This window comes from Lolium rigidum, chromosome 6 (genome assembly GCF_022539505.1).
Source record: "Lolium rigidum isolate FL_2022 chromosome 6, APGP_CSIRO_Lrig_0.1, whole genome shotgun sequence".
NCBI classification, from domain to species: Eukaryota; Viridiplantae; Streptophyta; class Magnoliopsida; order Poales; family Poaceae; genus Lolium; species Lolium rigidum.
This window is the reverse complement of record NC_061513.1, coordinates 361,360,068-361,376,305: the sequence shown is the minus strand read 5'-3', so window position 1 is coordinate 361,376,305 and position 16,238 is coordinate 361,360,068. Positions and strand designations below refer to the sequence as shown.

The window sequence follows — 16,238 nt, the reverse complement described above, 5'->3', positions numbered from 1 at the left end:
TTGGGGTTGATCTTCTCTTTATTTCAAGGTCTCCTCTTGTCTCTTCTATTCTGGTCAACCTAGGCAGAGTCAACCCTAATGGTCAACATCAAACTTGTTCATCTTGATGAGGTCTTGGATGACATGGCAAGATTTGGTCAATGTTGGTTTAGGAAAAGTCAAAACCAGGGGTGTAAAGTGGGTAACATTTTATAAAGTGCACATATGACCATTATCATATGTGTGAAGGTTTTGAGACTTGCTTTGGTTTGATTTTGGTTTATTTGATGCAATTGTGTTTGTTTATAATATATAAGAGTTTTACAAACAATAGATCAAGCAATGGTGGCCTTTGGTGAAGATTTGCAAAAATTGGTCTTATGTGTATGTGAGTGAAATTGGGATTTTCTCCCTATTTAATTTCTCTCCATTTAATTTGACTTTTGTTGACTCTAATGTGATTCTTATTAGTTTAGAAACATTTCCAAACCATTGAATCCATTTCAAAGGTCTTGTTCAAAGATTTGCAAAAATGGCCATAACACATAAGAGATGATGTGTCAAATTTTATTATTTTTGTAAATTGTTCACCTTGCTTTACTTGGGCATGGGTTAGGGTCAATTTAGTGTTATATTAGGTTGAGAGATGGTTTCCCATCATTTGGTCAAGGTTTAAAGTCATAGGGAAAAAATTGGGTATTATGGCTATGTGTCACATATGCCTCTATGCATATGTTGCATTTGTGTTTTACTTTGACTTTGCTTGACCCAAAATGGTGTTGTTGAGTGTTGAAATGGTATATGGAAGTGATCCAACCATTCACCACATGTACTAGGGTTAATATTCTAAATTTCCCAAATTGCTATTTTATTCTCATATGCCTCTATGGCATTTTTAGTTTCTTTTTATTTTCTTTGGAAACCACTTGGATTTGGTTTGATAAGTACTAGGTAAGGTATATGAAGGTTTTCCAAACCTCTAAGCAAAGTAGAAAAGATTAGGGTAAGGTTTTATGAACATAGCCCTAGGCACATATGCCTCTTTCTTAGTTAATTTCCTTTTATTTTAATTTAATAGGGTGGTGAAGAGAGGGGTGAGATTTAGGGTTTAGTGGGGTTCACAATGGTTCACCACCATTTAGTATAAATAATAAAGGTAGGGTTCAAGATTTACCTATTAGGGCTATATGCCTCCATGTGTCTTTTATTTTATATCTGGGTTTCTCAAAATAGATCCAAAAGGATTTCTGGAGAGGATTAGGGTTTAAGGTTTTTCTTATTTGATTTCTTTCTCTTTTATTTTATTGGGTTGGTGACCTTCACTTGATCACTTTAGGGTTTTAGGGTTTAGCACATAAGCATAATAACACTCATCATGGCAAAACACAAGATTTAAACCAGATCTATATGTATCAATCTTATTTCAATATAAGTTTTTGTTGGTTCCAAAATTTGGAACTAGGGAAATTCATTTTGTTTGTTTTGAAATTTTTGGGATGTTACAAAGTCGGCGAGTGCCTGAGATTTGATGGCGTGGCGCGACTCGTAGGTGATGTTGTGGACGCCGAGCTCGACTGCCCACTTGGCGATCCGGCCGGTTGCGTCGCGGTTTCGGATGATGTCGGCGAGTGGTGTTGAGGCGACTACCTTGATGGGGTGCTCGTGGAAGTAAGGGGCCGGCCGCCGCCGGGCCCCGAGGACTGCGTACACCGGCTTTTGGTAGTGCGGATACCGCCGCTTGGATTCGATTAAGGCTTCGCCGATGTAGTAGACCGGGCGTTGTACCGCTTGCTCCCTTCCTTCTTCCTTCCGTTCGACGACCATGACCGCGCTTATAGCGCGATCCGACGCGGCGACGTATAGGAGCATGGTTTCTTTTGGCGGCGGGGCTGCGAGGATAGGGGCGGTCGAGAGAGCGTGCCGGAGTTCTTCCGTGGCCCGCCGCGCCTCGTCTGTCCACCCGAATGATTCCCGACTTCTTGAGCAAGCGGTAGAGTGGCATGGCCTTGTCTCCTAGCCGGGGTATGAAGCGACCGAGGGCGGCGACTCGACCGGCGAGTTTTTGCGCATCGACTAGGCAAGTCGGCCGCTTGGTGCGCATGACCGCCGGTGTCTTCTCCGGGTTGGGCTCGATGCCTCGCTTGGAGACGACGTAGCCTAGCAGCTTGTCCCGATGGGACCCCGAAGGTGCATTTCAAAGGGTTGAGCTTGATCTTGTACCGCCGTAAGTTGGCGAATGTTTCGGCGAGGTCGCCGACGAGGTCGGCTCGGCGAGTCGATTTGACCACCACGTCGTCGATGTAGACATGCACATTGCGGCCGATCCGGCTTTCCGTGCAGCCTGTTCATGCACCGCCGGTATGTTGCTCCGGCGTTCTTGAGGCCGAAGGTCATGGACGTGTAGCGCAGGGCGCCTAGGGGCGTGATGAATGCTCGTCTTCTCTTGGTCTTCCTTGGCCATCTTTATTTGATTGTACCCGGAGTATGCGTCAAGGAAGCATAGCGACTCGGACCCGGCGACCGCGTCGATAATCTGGTCGATTCGCGGTAGGACGAATGGGTCCTTGGGACACGCACCGTTGAGGCTTGTGTAGTCGATACACATTCGCCACGTCTTGTTTTTCTTTAGCACTAGGACTCGGGTTTGCCAGCCATTTTGGGTGCTTGATTTCTATGATGCAGCCGGCAGCGAGTAGCCGGTTTACTTCTTCGGCGATTGCGCGTCGCCGTTCTTCTCCCACAGGGCGCATTGCCCGCCTAACGGGTCGCGCGGTGGGATCGACGTGTAATTTGTGCTCAGCAAGTTCTCTCGGGACACCCGGCATGTCGACGGTTTCCATGCAAAGATATCTCGATTCTCACGGAGGAACTTGATGAGCGCGCTTTCCTATTGGGCGGACAGGCCCGTCCCAATGGTAACTTGCCTACTTGGATCATTTTCTACAAGATCTACTTGGCGAGTGCCTGCTGCGGCCTTGAAGGTTGTTGCGGACGAGTCGAGCTCGGTTGGTTTCTCCAGGATGGCGGGGTCGTTGCGGTCGACTGGGTACTTGGCGAGCTCGGCGGAGTTGTCTTGTTCGTCGGCGATGACGGCGTCGGCGAGCTTGGCGCTGTCATCCTCGCATTCCAGCGCCATCTCCGGATCGCCGTGGACGGTGATGACGCCTCGAGGCCCCGGCATCTTCATCATGTTGTATGCGTAGTGTGGGGTCGCCATGAAGCGGGCGAACGCCCGCCGGCCGAGTACGCAAGTGGTAGGAGCTGCGGAAGTTCACCACTTCGAACGTTATCCGCTCGGTGCGGTAGTTCACGGGCGTGCCGAAGGTGACCGGCAGCGTCACTTTGCCGATCGGGAAGGCCTTCCGCCCGTGGACGATGCCGTGGAACGTGACCTTGGTGTTCTCGAGGCGTGAGTCTGGTAGGCCAAGCCGCCGGAAGGTTTCGTAGTACATAATGTTGATGGAGCTTCCCCCGTCCATCAGGGTTTTTGGTAGCCAGTAGTCGGCGACCTTAGGCTCGACGACTAGCGCCACTCGCCCGGGTACTCGATGCGGGGGCGTGGTCTTCGCGGCTCCGGTGATGCTTTGCTCGGACCGGCTTGAGCCACCGGGGCACGTAGAAAGTATGACTGCGTGTACCGCCACAGCCCTTGCGAGGACCTTCCTGTCCCGCCGGTCGCCGACCCCGGTGAAGGTGTGGAGCGAGCCGGCGCTGCGACCGAAGCCTTCTCCCTTGTGCTGATCTTGGTCTTTGGCGCGGTCTTTGTGCTGATTGCCGCCGTCGTTTTCCTTGGCGCGGCGAGCTCTTTCTATCTGCTTCAGGGAGTAGCAATTTCCCGTCGTGTGATTGGCGGGCTTGCCCTCCTTGCCGTGATAGATGCATGGTGCGTCTAGGAGGCTGCGGGCGTCGAAGCGCTTGGGTTGGGGCCGGTCCTCCCGAGGTGCGCGAGTGTCGCGCCGGAATGATTTTGGCTCGCGCCGCTCGTAGTCGGTGGTGGCGACCAGCTCGTTGTGTCCTCCCTCTCCGCGACGCTTGCCGTTGTTGGACCGGCCGGCGAACCGGTAGTCGCCACGCCGGACTCCGTGTGTGCAGGGCGGCGATTGCGTCGTTGACCGTACTCGTCGTCCGAGTCGACTGTAGGGTCTTCGTCGGCGTAGCGGGTGGCGATGTCGAAGAGTTCGGAGATTGAGATATTATCCCTGCTGACGCGACGGAGCTTGGCGCTTAATGGTTCATACCGGCAACAGCCGTCGAAAGCGATAGATTGCCGTGTCCGTGCCGATGCCGCCGGAGGTCGTCCACATATCCTCGCCGCCGTTGCACCCACCGGCGGGTCGACTCGCGCGGGCCTTGGACGCAGCGATCCAGGTCTTCTATGGTTGTGGCACGGGTGTATGCGCCGGCGAAGTGCTGGATGAATGCGGCGCGAGCTTCTTCCCGAGAGTCGATGCCGTTGACGGTGAGGGTGTTGGAACCAGGGGCGATTGACGCCGTCCATCATGAGAGGCAGGTAGCGTGCTGCGAGTAGCTCGGAGTGGCCCTGGATCCCCATTGCCATGGTGTACGAGTCGATCCAGACGGTAGGGTCGATGTGTGTGTCGTACTTCTCGATGTCGCGGGGTCCTTTGAACCCCACAGGGTACGGCTCGCCTCTGATCATCGGTCCGAAGCAAGCGGGGCCGATTCGGGTGAACGCGCTCTGGCGCGGGGCTTCATCGGCGTGGCGGTCGTTCAATCGGTTGCGCGCCCGCCATTCTTGATCGTTGACGATGTGGGTTCGGGCATCGACTGGCTGCCCGTTGGCGGCGACCATCACCCGCGCGGGGCGCGGCTCGACTCGGTTGTTAGACGAGTGGGCCGCGCGCGGTGCTGGGGGCGGGCCATTGTTGGCGTTGACGATTGCGCGGTTTGCCGCGCTCGACGACGCCGCGCGACCGGCGGATGTGCGCGAATAGAGTCGCCCTTGCGAGTCGGCCGCGGCGTGTTGCTGCTCCAATGCCTTGGCTACCAAAGCCTTGGCGTGCTCGGACGAGGATTGCCCCGTCTCCCGTTTCGGGGATTCTTGCGAGGACAGCCTGCGCAGCTGCAACGTTGTCGGCCGGAGACGAGTGCAGTGGTAGGCCATTGGCGTCGACTTCTGCCCGAGGAACTTCGGGTGGTGGTGGTGGGGGTGGCGGAGGTGCTCCGTGCGCCGCTCTATCTGCGGCAGCCCGACTTCCTTCCGGGATGTCAGGGTTTTGGACTCGGCGACCCGGATTTCTCCGTCCGGGTCGTCGAGCTAAGGCGTGCGCTGGGAAAGTCGTTCGCACGGGCGCGCTCCATGCGCCGGCGGTTTCGCTGCCGGCGATAGTGGGATACAGCTCTCACTTCGTCTTGCTCGAGGCGGAATTTCTGCCTTTCGGCGAGCTCCTTTTTCCTTTGCTCCTCGAGGGCCGCCCGGTGCGCCTCGATCTCGGTTGCGGTGGCGGTTGCAGGGAGGGGAGTGGTGAAGGCGTCGACTGGATGCTCTTCTTCACCCCCTGCCATGAAGACCGCGGTTGGGTAGCGGTAGCGCGGGGCCTCGACGGAGTCCGAGTCGGAGTCGCCGCCGAAGAGGGAGAGGATGGAGTCGTCCTCGAAGCCACCTTCGAAGTCACTCGGGTGGGAGACCATGGAGATAGAGTCTTTGGTTGACGCTGTGGCGATGGAGCGAGCAGTCGGGGACGCAGCGGTGGATCCTGCAACCGACGTTATAGCGATGATGTCGGTGAAGTCGGCGTCGATCGCGGCGATGACGGAGTCGATGACTGGGATGGTGTCGATGGAGTCGGCGGTTGGAGCAGTGTCGGCGGAGTCGGCGGCTGCCGAGGCAATGTTGGAGTTGGTAGTCGGTGCCACGACCGCCGACTCGGCATCGTCTTCCAGGGCCGCCTCAGCCTCCGCGTATACCTCGCCGGTGACCGGGCGAGTAGCAGTGAGGAGCTGCCCTGGCGCGAAGGGGTCGTGCGAGCGACTGGGGCGAGGCTCAGAGGGGTCGCTAACGCCGGCGAGCCCAACGAAGAGGTTGATGGAGCCGATCGGCACCATCCAGGCGTGCTTGAGAGGCGACGAGGCGGGTCGGTAGGTGCTCGGCTGGATGTGGAAGAAATTGCCGGTGGCGATCATCCCGCCGGAAGCAACCGGCCGCCGCACCGGCGAGTAGGGCCTCGCCGTAGCTCGGAGGCTTGATGTCCCATGCCCCACGGTGGGCGCCACCGTCGTGGATGTGGCCACGGCAGATGCTACATGGGGTAGCACTTCGTTGATGCGAGGGGAAGGGAACATCGCCATCTACGGGTCGAGGTGCAAGAGACGCAAGGGTTTTACCCAGGTTCAGCCCCTCCGGAGAGTAAAAGGCCTACGTCCTGCTAGATCTTATTGCTCGGTGGAGAATTACAATGGGGGGCTCAGCCGGCGGCTACGCCGTGAGCTTACAAAGAGAGATTAGATCTCAAATCAAGTGTCCTCTAGGGTTTAAGCTCGGGGTTTATATAGACACCCCCGACCTAGGGTTACATGGCGATAACTCCAAATCATATTCGTTGCTATTAATCCGGGATTCGTTAACCCCCTAGCAAGTAATCTTCTAATCCAGTCGCACAGATCTTCTCCTTAGGATCGCGGCCCAATCGCCTTCGGGCCCAGTCACTTGGGCGACTGGCAGTCCACCTGGGCCTTCGTCTTCACAGCGAGTGGGACTGGCGACCCACCCCCTATGGGCATATCACCATCAAGGATAGCGACATACGTATCTACCGTGCCATCGACTTTCTCATGAAGCACCCAAACTTCCGCAGTCCCACATTATCGAACGAAGATGAAGGAGACCCACACTGCCGCCGGCATGCGAACCCACTGGCCCAAGCACCTCCTGCATGGCGACGACACCACACCACACAGGCCACCAAGCTCACCGCAGGCAGGAGCCGACTGGCCAGTGACAAGGTATTAACTTGTCAATGCCTACGGATTGTAGACTAGGGTTTAGTTGGAAGTAGAGGGCAAGTAGATCTCGAGGGTTTCAGCCGGAAAAGTACTCGACTGCTAGAAAACTATGGTTGTGTTGACAATGAAATCGATCCTCTCCTTGTCCCTCAACTCCCCCTTATATAGGAGGCGAAGCCGAGGGTTTCGTGATACACAAGCTACAGAGTTCGGGAGACTATTCGAGTCCGTCCCGTAATAGTTACAAATCAATATTCCTAATACAATTCTACCTTCCCAAACTATCTCCTGACTGGGCTTCCGGGCTTTATAATCTTCGAGTTGTGGGCCTTCAGTAAAACCCCGGGTACCATCTTCGGCATGCCCATTGGGGATGCCTATGTCAGTAACCCCCGAGATTTTGCTTGAATCGGAGAATCAGGGAAAATCTCCCAACTTTACAATTACCATACAACTTCTTTGAGTTAACACATACTTTTCATAAATCAATCATATATTGTACAGGGATAACGGTAATTGGGGCTAGTTCATCTGACGGATCAAGTACTAGTTAACTGCTCTTGCGGCAATCCACCAAAACCTACTTCAAGATCACGTCCCTGGACATGATCTCGGATACCGGTGTAATTCGACATGCGCCGCTTAAGGTCTTACCAGATGTCGAATTCCAGTCATGTTTTATTGGGTACCTAACGTGTCCGTTAGGATTTTTCTTCGCATCTTCTGACACGGAAAAAGTAGCGAAGCGCCGTCAGTTGTCGAATTTCACTATCTCTTCGCCGAACTAGTGCACCTATACATCTGACAAGTGTATTAGGTGTGTTGGGGACACAAGAGACTTCTTGTATCTTAATTGCAGGGTTGCTTGAGAGGGATATCTTTGACCTCTACCTCCCCGAGTTCGATAAACCTTGGGTGATTCACTTAAGGGAAACTTGCCGTCTGTTCTACGAACCTCTCGCTCTTGGAGGCCCAACACTCGTCTACAGTGAATAGAAGCATGCGTAGACATCAAGCTATTTTCTCGGCGCCGTTGCTCGGGGGAGGTAAGGTAAAAGGTATTCACATCCTCCGACTACTAAGCTATTTCCTAGCACTATTGCCGGTGTGTGAGTGCCCAAAGCTATTTCCTTTAGATTCTGCAATTATATCTTTTTGTTTCTTGTTTTTATTTCACTAGTTAGGCTTAATGGAAAATAACAAAAAAATTAGAGATCTTTATGAAATTTATATTGAATTAGGACATGATGTGTTTGAAGCGAGAATTAAAAAACCCATGGAACTTTGTTTGCAAAATAGTTGTACCAATGTTTTTAGCATGAATTCTTTGAACACTATTATTTTTAAGGGAAAATTTGCTATAGGACACTGTTATTTTCTGGCATTTGCTGAAACACACCGCTCGATTGTGTCTTTGCCAGGTACCATTACAATTTTATGACACATTTGCCAGAACACACCACCTGGCTGAAAACGGAAAGTTTTGCTCTTTGTCTTCAAAACCAGCCATTCCACGTAAAAGTGCAAACCTTTCCGTTTTTAGTCAGGTGGTGTGTTCTGGCAAAGGTGTCACAAATTGTAATGGTACCTAGCAAAGACGCATTCGGATGGTGTGATTGAGCAAATGCCAAAAAATAAAGGTGTATTGCAGCAAATTTTCCCTATTTTTAATGCTATGGAAAAGTCTAAGCTTGGGGAAGCTGGTTGTCATATTTTTAGTCCCCCAAGTTTTGAAGAGAAAATTTTCTTTGATGATACTTTGCCTCCCATTTATGTTGATTATAATGATAGTGGTATTTTGGTGCCACCTACTAAGGAGGATAAAGTTTATTATGATTATACCATGCCTGCAACTTATGATGATTACTGTCGTCGTGGTGAACAGACAGATGCCATAGGATGGCTTAAGTTGGGGCCGAATGAACGCAAGAGGATTCGGGGGAGGGTTTGTGATTAGATGGGATGAACTTCCGGATGGTTTCCTCAAGAACTTAGCCAAGGCTAGAGGTTGAAGAAGAAAGACATAAGGAAGAACTCGCTCTAGATCATCTTCTTTATAGATCTCGACAGGTTAGAAGTTTCTCAGTACAAGTTCTTCTAAACCTAGCTCTCTTCGTGCGTCCGCCCGTAAGAGGGGCTGCCCCCTCTCCTTATATAGGGGAGAGGGTGGCTTACGAGGCAAGAAACCCTAATGGCATCTTTGACTAGACAAACTACTTTACAAAGCTACTTTAATCATAGAAGACACCGGAGTTCTCTTTAATCGTGGATGCTGACGTCCTCCGGCTTCTTTGACCGTCATCCTTCTCTTTATCGTCAGCCCTTCGTCTAAAGTTACTTTGCTTAGCTCATCTTTGTCTTCTAGCTCTGGAGAGAATCTTTGACCAGTCTTGCTGACCTGCTCGTTCTTCCGGTGGCCCGGTATCTTCTTACCTGGTTCCGGCATACCCCCCTTGGGGATACCGGCTTAGCTTCACTTAGCTAAGTTCTTATCTTTAAGTTCCGGCACGAACATTAAACCGGTATCTTGATGGCTCAAACCATCCGGTTTGGCATGCCTTTGGCATACCGGGGGTCATCCCCCCAACATTAGTCCCCGAAGCTGGTATAGTCTGGCGGATCCTATCCAACAGACCATGCCAGGTTCTTTCTTTTTAGGATACCGGTTTAATCTATCCGGCCTTAGGCTTGGATCCGGCATCTTTGCCCAGATCATCGCTATCTCTTCTCCTTAAGGCATTATCCGGTGTCTTATCCTCCGGCATCTTAGTCATTAAACACTTCCTCGGCGACGTCGAGAATATCTCGGGCCCCGCGTCTGTCAGTGACATGTGCACTGTAACTGACATGCCGCTGTCGTGGGTCACTTCGCTTCGACTCCCGCGCGTCCGTTTAATGCACCGCTGCGGATCCCACTAGCCGTTTTGGATCCCGTGTGCGCCTCCGTGTGGCCTCCCCTTTTTCGCGTGTACCTCTTGGCCACGTGGCGGCCTGTGGCGCGAACCATCGCGGGCCGCGAGGCGAACCGCCGCGGCCCAGCGGTTTCCAGCCCATCTTCTCTCTCCTTTATAAGCACAACTGCCCCTTCTTCTTCCTCTTCTCCGCATTCCCCTACCTTTGCGCATAGTGCTCCTCGCCTCTGCGCCTTCGCCGCTCTCCGTCCGCCGTTGCTCGCTTGAGCTTCGCCGCTCGGCGAACTTACGCCGCGCTTCCGCCGGACCTCGTCGTGCGGGAATCTTCTGCAGCACCTTCTTCGAGCGCGCTGCATTCTTACTTCTTCGTGATCTTCTCCGCCTCGCCGTCGACGACGCTCGTCGGCGACCGCAGGTCCCTTCCTTCGCCGGCGAAAGTCTTCCTCAGCGACTGCGACGCTCAAGGTTAGTTCCAATCTTACTTCGCTCGCCATCCGCTTGCTTTTCGGATCTTGGGTCTACGGTGTTCTTATTTCCTCTTTTTCTTTGGTTTTCTTCTTACTCGTAGATCTTCACGCGGGGTCCAAGTGTGGGATTTCTGTTTTTCCGCCTACCCATCCAATGTCTGACGAGGAATCTTCCTCCGCACCTTCTTCTTCTTTTCCCGTTAAGCGCCGTAGACAATCTCCCGGCGAATCCACGGCTTCAGATCCGATGGAGACCGATTCCGGCAACCAGCAGGGATCCGGTAGCCATCAAGAGTCCGGTGGCCATTTAGAATCCGGTAGCTTTAGCCAAGCATCCGGTAGCCACCTTGAAGCGAGTAGCTCTGGCGAAGCATCCAGTAGCTCCAGCCAATCATCCGGCGCAGAGCCTTCCCCAATCACCCGCGGAGCCTGGATGGGCTCAAGTGTCACCGAATATGAGATTGATTGGTTGTACCGGTCCCGCAGGATTCCGGAAGGAGTCACTTGCCGGATTCCTGGCGATGAAATCGAACCGGACCCCAAGCCCGGTGAATATGTTGTTTTTCTTGCTCACTTTGAGCGTGGCTTCGGCCTTCCTGCCTCCCCTTTTTTCCGGGAGTTTTTAGATTTCTACAAACTCCAACCTCACCATCTTCTCGGCAACGCCATCTTCTACCTTTCTTGCTATGCCACCTTCATGGAGGCCTATATCGGCATTCGTCCCACTCGTGAGACGTTTGCCCGCTTCTTTTGTCTGCGGATTAACTCCGTCCAGGGCAAGGAAATCCCTAAGCCCAAGCCGCCCGTGGAGTGCGGCTCTTGCATCGTTGGCTCTCGCCAGGGGAGCACTTTCCTTAAGTTTGCCGGCTGATGGCGTGTATTTCACACGTTCGTTGGGCAACCCCAAGAGGAAGGTATGATGCGCACAGCAGCAAGTTTTCCCTCAGAAAGAAACCAAGGTTTATCGAACCAGGAGGAGCCAAGAAGCACGTTGAAGGTTGATGGCGGCGGGATGTAGTGCGGCGCAACACCGGAGATTCCGGCGCCAACGTGGAACCTGCACAACACAACCAAAGTACTTTGCCCCAACGAAACAAGTGAGGTTGTCAATCTCACCGGCTTGCTGTAACAAAGGATTAACCGTATTGTGTGGAAGATGATTGTTTGCAGAGAAAACAAGTAAAAACAAGTATTGCAACAGATTTGTATTTCAGTATTAAAGAATGGACCGGGGTCCACAGCTCACTAGAGGTGTCTCTCCCATAAGATAAAAGCATGTTGGGTGAACAAATTACAGTCGGGCAATTGACAAATAGAGAGGGCATAACAATGCACATACATGACATGATAAGTATAGTGAGATTTAATTGGGCATTACGACAAAGTACATAGAACGCCATCCAACTGCATCTATGCCTAAAAAGTCCACCTTCAGGTTATCATCCGAACCCCCTCCGGTATTAAGTTGCTAAACAACAGACAATTGCATTAAGTATGGTGCGTAATGTAATCAACAACTACATCCTCGGACATAGCGCCAATGTTTTATCCCTAGTGGCAACAAGCACAACACAACCTTAGAACTTTCCGTCACCGTCCCGTGTGTCAATGCGGGCATGAACCCACTATCGAGCATAAGTACTCCCTCTTGGAGTTAAAAGTAAAAACTTGGCCAGAGCCTCTACTAGAAACGGAGAGCATGCAAGATCATAAACAACACATGTATAATAACTTGATAATTAACATGACATGGTATTCTCTATCCATCGGATCCCGACAAACACAACATATAGAATTACGGATAGATGATCTTGATCATGTTAGGCAGCTCACAAGATCCAACAATGAAGCACAATGAGGAGAAGACAACCATCTAGCTACTGCTATGGACCCATAGTCCAGGGGTGAACTACTCACTCATCACTCCGGAGGCGACCATGGCGGTGTAGAGTCCTCCGGGAGATGAATCCCTCTCCGGCAGGGTGCCGGAGGAGATCTCCAGAATCCCCCGAGATGGGATCGGCGGCGACGGCGTCTCGCAAGGTTTTCCGTATCGTGGTTTTTCGCATCGGGGGTTTCGCGACGGAGGCTTTAAGTAGGCGGAAGGGCGGAGTCGGGGGCTAACGAGGGGCCCACACTATAGGTCGGCGCGGCCGGGGCTTGGGCCGCGCCGCCCTATAGCTTGGCCACCTCGTGGCCCCACTTCGTGTGTTCTTCGGTCTTCCGGAAGCTCCGTGGAAAAATAGGGCCCCGGGTCTTCGTTTCGTCCAATTCCGAGAATATTTCGTTACTAGGATTTCTGAAACCAAAAACAGCAGAAAACGAGAACCGGCACTTCGGCATCTTGTTAATAGGTTAGTTCCGGAAAATGCACGAATATGACATAAAGTGTGCATAAAACATGTAGGTATCATCAATAATATGGCATAGAACATAAGAAATTATCGATACGTCGGAGACGTATCAAGCATCCCCAAGCTTAGTTTCGCTCGTCCCGAGCTGGTAAAACGATAACAAAGATAATTTCTGAAGTGATATGCCATCATAACCTTGATCATACTATTTGTAAACATATGTAGTGGATGCAGCGATCAAAACAATGGTGATGACATGAGTAAACAGGTGAATCATATAGCAAATACTTTTCATGAATAGTACTTCAAGACAAGTATTAATAAGTCTTGCATAAGAGTTAACTCATAAAGCAATAAATCAAAGTAAAGGTATTGAAGCAACACAAAGGAAGATTAAGTTTCAGCGGTTGCTTTCAACTTGTAACATGTATATCTCATGGATAATTGTCAACATAGAGTAATATAACAAGTACAATATGCAAGTATGTAGGAATCAATGCACGGTTCACACAAGTGTTTGCTTCTTGAGGTGGAGAGAAATAGGTGAACTGACTCAACATAAAAGTAAAGAGAATGGTCCTTCAAAGAGGAAAGCATCGATTGCTATATTTGTGCTAGAGCTTTTATTTTGAAAACATGAAACAATTTTGTCAACGGTAGTAATAAAGCATATGAGTTATGAAAGTTATATCTTACAAGTTGCAAGTCTCATGCATAGTATACTAATAGTGCCCGCACCTTGTCCTAATTAACTTGGACTACCGGATCTTTGCAATGCACATGTTTTGACCAAGTGTCACAATGGGGTACCTCCATGCCGCCTGTACAAAGGTCTAAGGAGAAAGCTCGCATTTTGGATTTCTCGCTTTTGATTATTCTCAACTTAGACATCCATACCGGGACAACATGGACAACAGATAATGGACTCCTCTTTAATGCATAAGCATGTGGCAACAATTTTTATTCTCATATGAGATTGAGGATATATGTCCAAACTGAAACTTCCACCATGAATCATGGCTTTAGTTAGCGGCCCAAAGTTCTTCTCTAACAACATGCATGCTCCAACCATGAAGGTGGTAGATCTCTCTTGCTTCGGACAAGACGGACATGCATAGCAACTCACATGATATCCAACAAAGGAATAGTTGATGGCGTCCCCGTAAACATGGTTATCGCTCAACAAGCAACTTAATAAGAGATAAAGTGCATAAGTACATATTCAATACCACAATAGTTTTTAAGCTATTTGTCCCATGAGCTATATATTGCAAAGGTGAATGATGGAATTTTAAAGGTAGCACTCAAGCAATTTACTTTGGAATGGCGGATAAATACCATGTAGTAGGTAGGTATGGTGGACACAAATGGCATAGTGGTTGGCTCAAGTATTTTGGATGCATGAGAAGTATTCCCTCTCGATACAAGGTTTAGGCTAGCAAGGTTATTTGAAACAAACACAAGGATGAACGGTACAGCAAAACTCACATAAAAGACATATGGTAAACATTATAAGACTCCATACCGTCTTCCTTGTTGTTCAAAACTCAATACTAGATGTTATCTAGACTCTAGAGAAACCAAATATGCAAACCAAATTAGCAAGCTCTAAGTATTTCTTCATTAATGGGTGCAAAGTATATGATGCAAGAGCTTAAACATGAGCACAACAATTGCCAAGTATCAAATTATCCAAGACATTATAGCAATTTACTACATGTATCATTTTCCAATTCCAACCATATAACAATTTAACGAAGAAGAACTTCGCCATGAATACTATGAGTAGAGCCTAAGGACATATTTGTCCATATGCAACAGCGGAGCGTGTCTCTCTCCCATAAAGTGAATGCTAGGATACATTTTATTCAAACAAAACAAAAAACAAAAACAAACCGACGCTCCAAGCAAAGTACATAAGATGTGGCCGAATAAAAATATAGTTTCAGGGGAGGAACCTGATAATGTTGTCGATGAAGAAGGGGATGCCTTGGGCATCCCCAAGCTTAGACGCTTGAGTCTTCTTAATATATGCAGGGGTGAACCACCGGGGCATCCCCAAGCTTAGAGCTTTCACTCTCCTTGATCATATTGCATCATACTCCTCTCTTGATCCTTGAAAACTTCCTCCACACCAAACTCGAAACAACTCATTAGAGGGTTAGTGTATAATAAAAATTCACATGTTCAGAGGTGACACAATCATTCTTAACACTTCTGGACATTGCATAAAGCTACTGGACATTAGTGGATCAAAGAAATTCATCCAACATAGCAAAAGAGGCAATGCGAAATAAAAGACAGAATCTGTCAAAACAGAACAGTCCGTAAAGATGGATTTTATTAGGCCACCAGACTTGCTCAAAAGAAAATGCTCAAATTGAATGAAAGTTGCGTACATATCTGAGGATCATGCTCGTAAATTGGCGTAATTTTCTGAGCTACCTACGGGGAGATAGACCCAGATTCGTGACAGACAAAGAAATCTGGAACTGCGCAAGTAATCCAAATCTAGTACTTACTTTTCTATCAAAGACTTTACTTGGCACAACAAAACTTAAAACTAAGATAAGGAGAGGTTGCTACAGTAGTAAACAACTTCCAAGACACAAATATAAAACAAAAGTACTGTAGTAAAAACATGGGTTGTCTCCCATAAGCGCTTTTCTTTAACGCCTTTCAGCTAGGCGCAGAAAGTGTAACTCAAATAACATCGAAAGATGAAGCATCAACATCATAATTTGTTCTAATGATAGAATCATAAGGTACCTTCATTCTCTTTCTAGGGAAGTGTTCCATACCTTTCTTGAGAGGAAATTGATATTTAATATTACCTTCCTTCATATCAATAGTAGCACCAACGGTTCGAAGAAAAGGTCTTCCCAATATAATGGGGCAAGATGCATTGCATTCAATATCCAAGACAACAAAATCAACGGGGACAAGGTTATTGTTAACCATAATATGAACATTATCAACTTTCCCCAAAGGTTTCTTTTTAGCATTATCAGCGAGATTAACATCCAAATAACAATTCTTCAATGGTGGCAAGTCAAGCATATCATAGACTTTTTTAGGCATAACAGAAATACTTGCACCAAGATCACATAAGGCATTACAATCAAAATCTTTGACTCTCATTTTAATGATGGGCTCCCAACCATCCTCTAGCTTTCTAGGAATAGAAGTTTCAAGTTTTAGTTTCTCTTCTCTAGCTTTTATGAGAGCATTTGTAATATGTTTTGTGAAAGCCAAGTTTATAGCGCTAGCATTGGGACTTTTAGCAAGTTTTTGTAAGAACTTTATAACTTCAGAGATATGGCAATCATCAAAATATAAATCATTACAATCTAAAGCAATGGGATTATCATCCCCAAGGTTGGAAAAAATTTCAGCGAGTTTTATCACAAGCAGTTTCAGCAGTTTTAGCAGTTTCAGGTAATTTTGCGCGCTTAGCACTAGGAGTAGAAGCATTGCCAACACCAATTATTTTATCATGGATAGTAGGAGGTGCAGCAACATATGAATCATTAGCATTGCTAGTGGTGGTAATAGTCCAAACT

General features: G+C 49.0%; 1 pseudogene; it reads left to right on the top strand.

The window, feature by feature from the left end:
* Positions 1-5,761: 5,761 nt before the first annotated feature.
* The window catches only part of LOC124665035, a 44,606-nt pseudogene continuing 34,129 nt past the window's right edge, over positions 5,762-16,238 (top strand).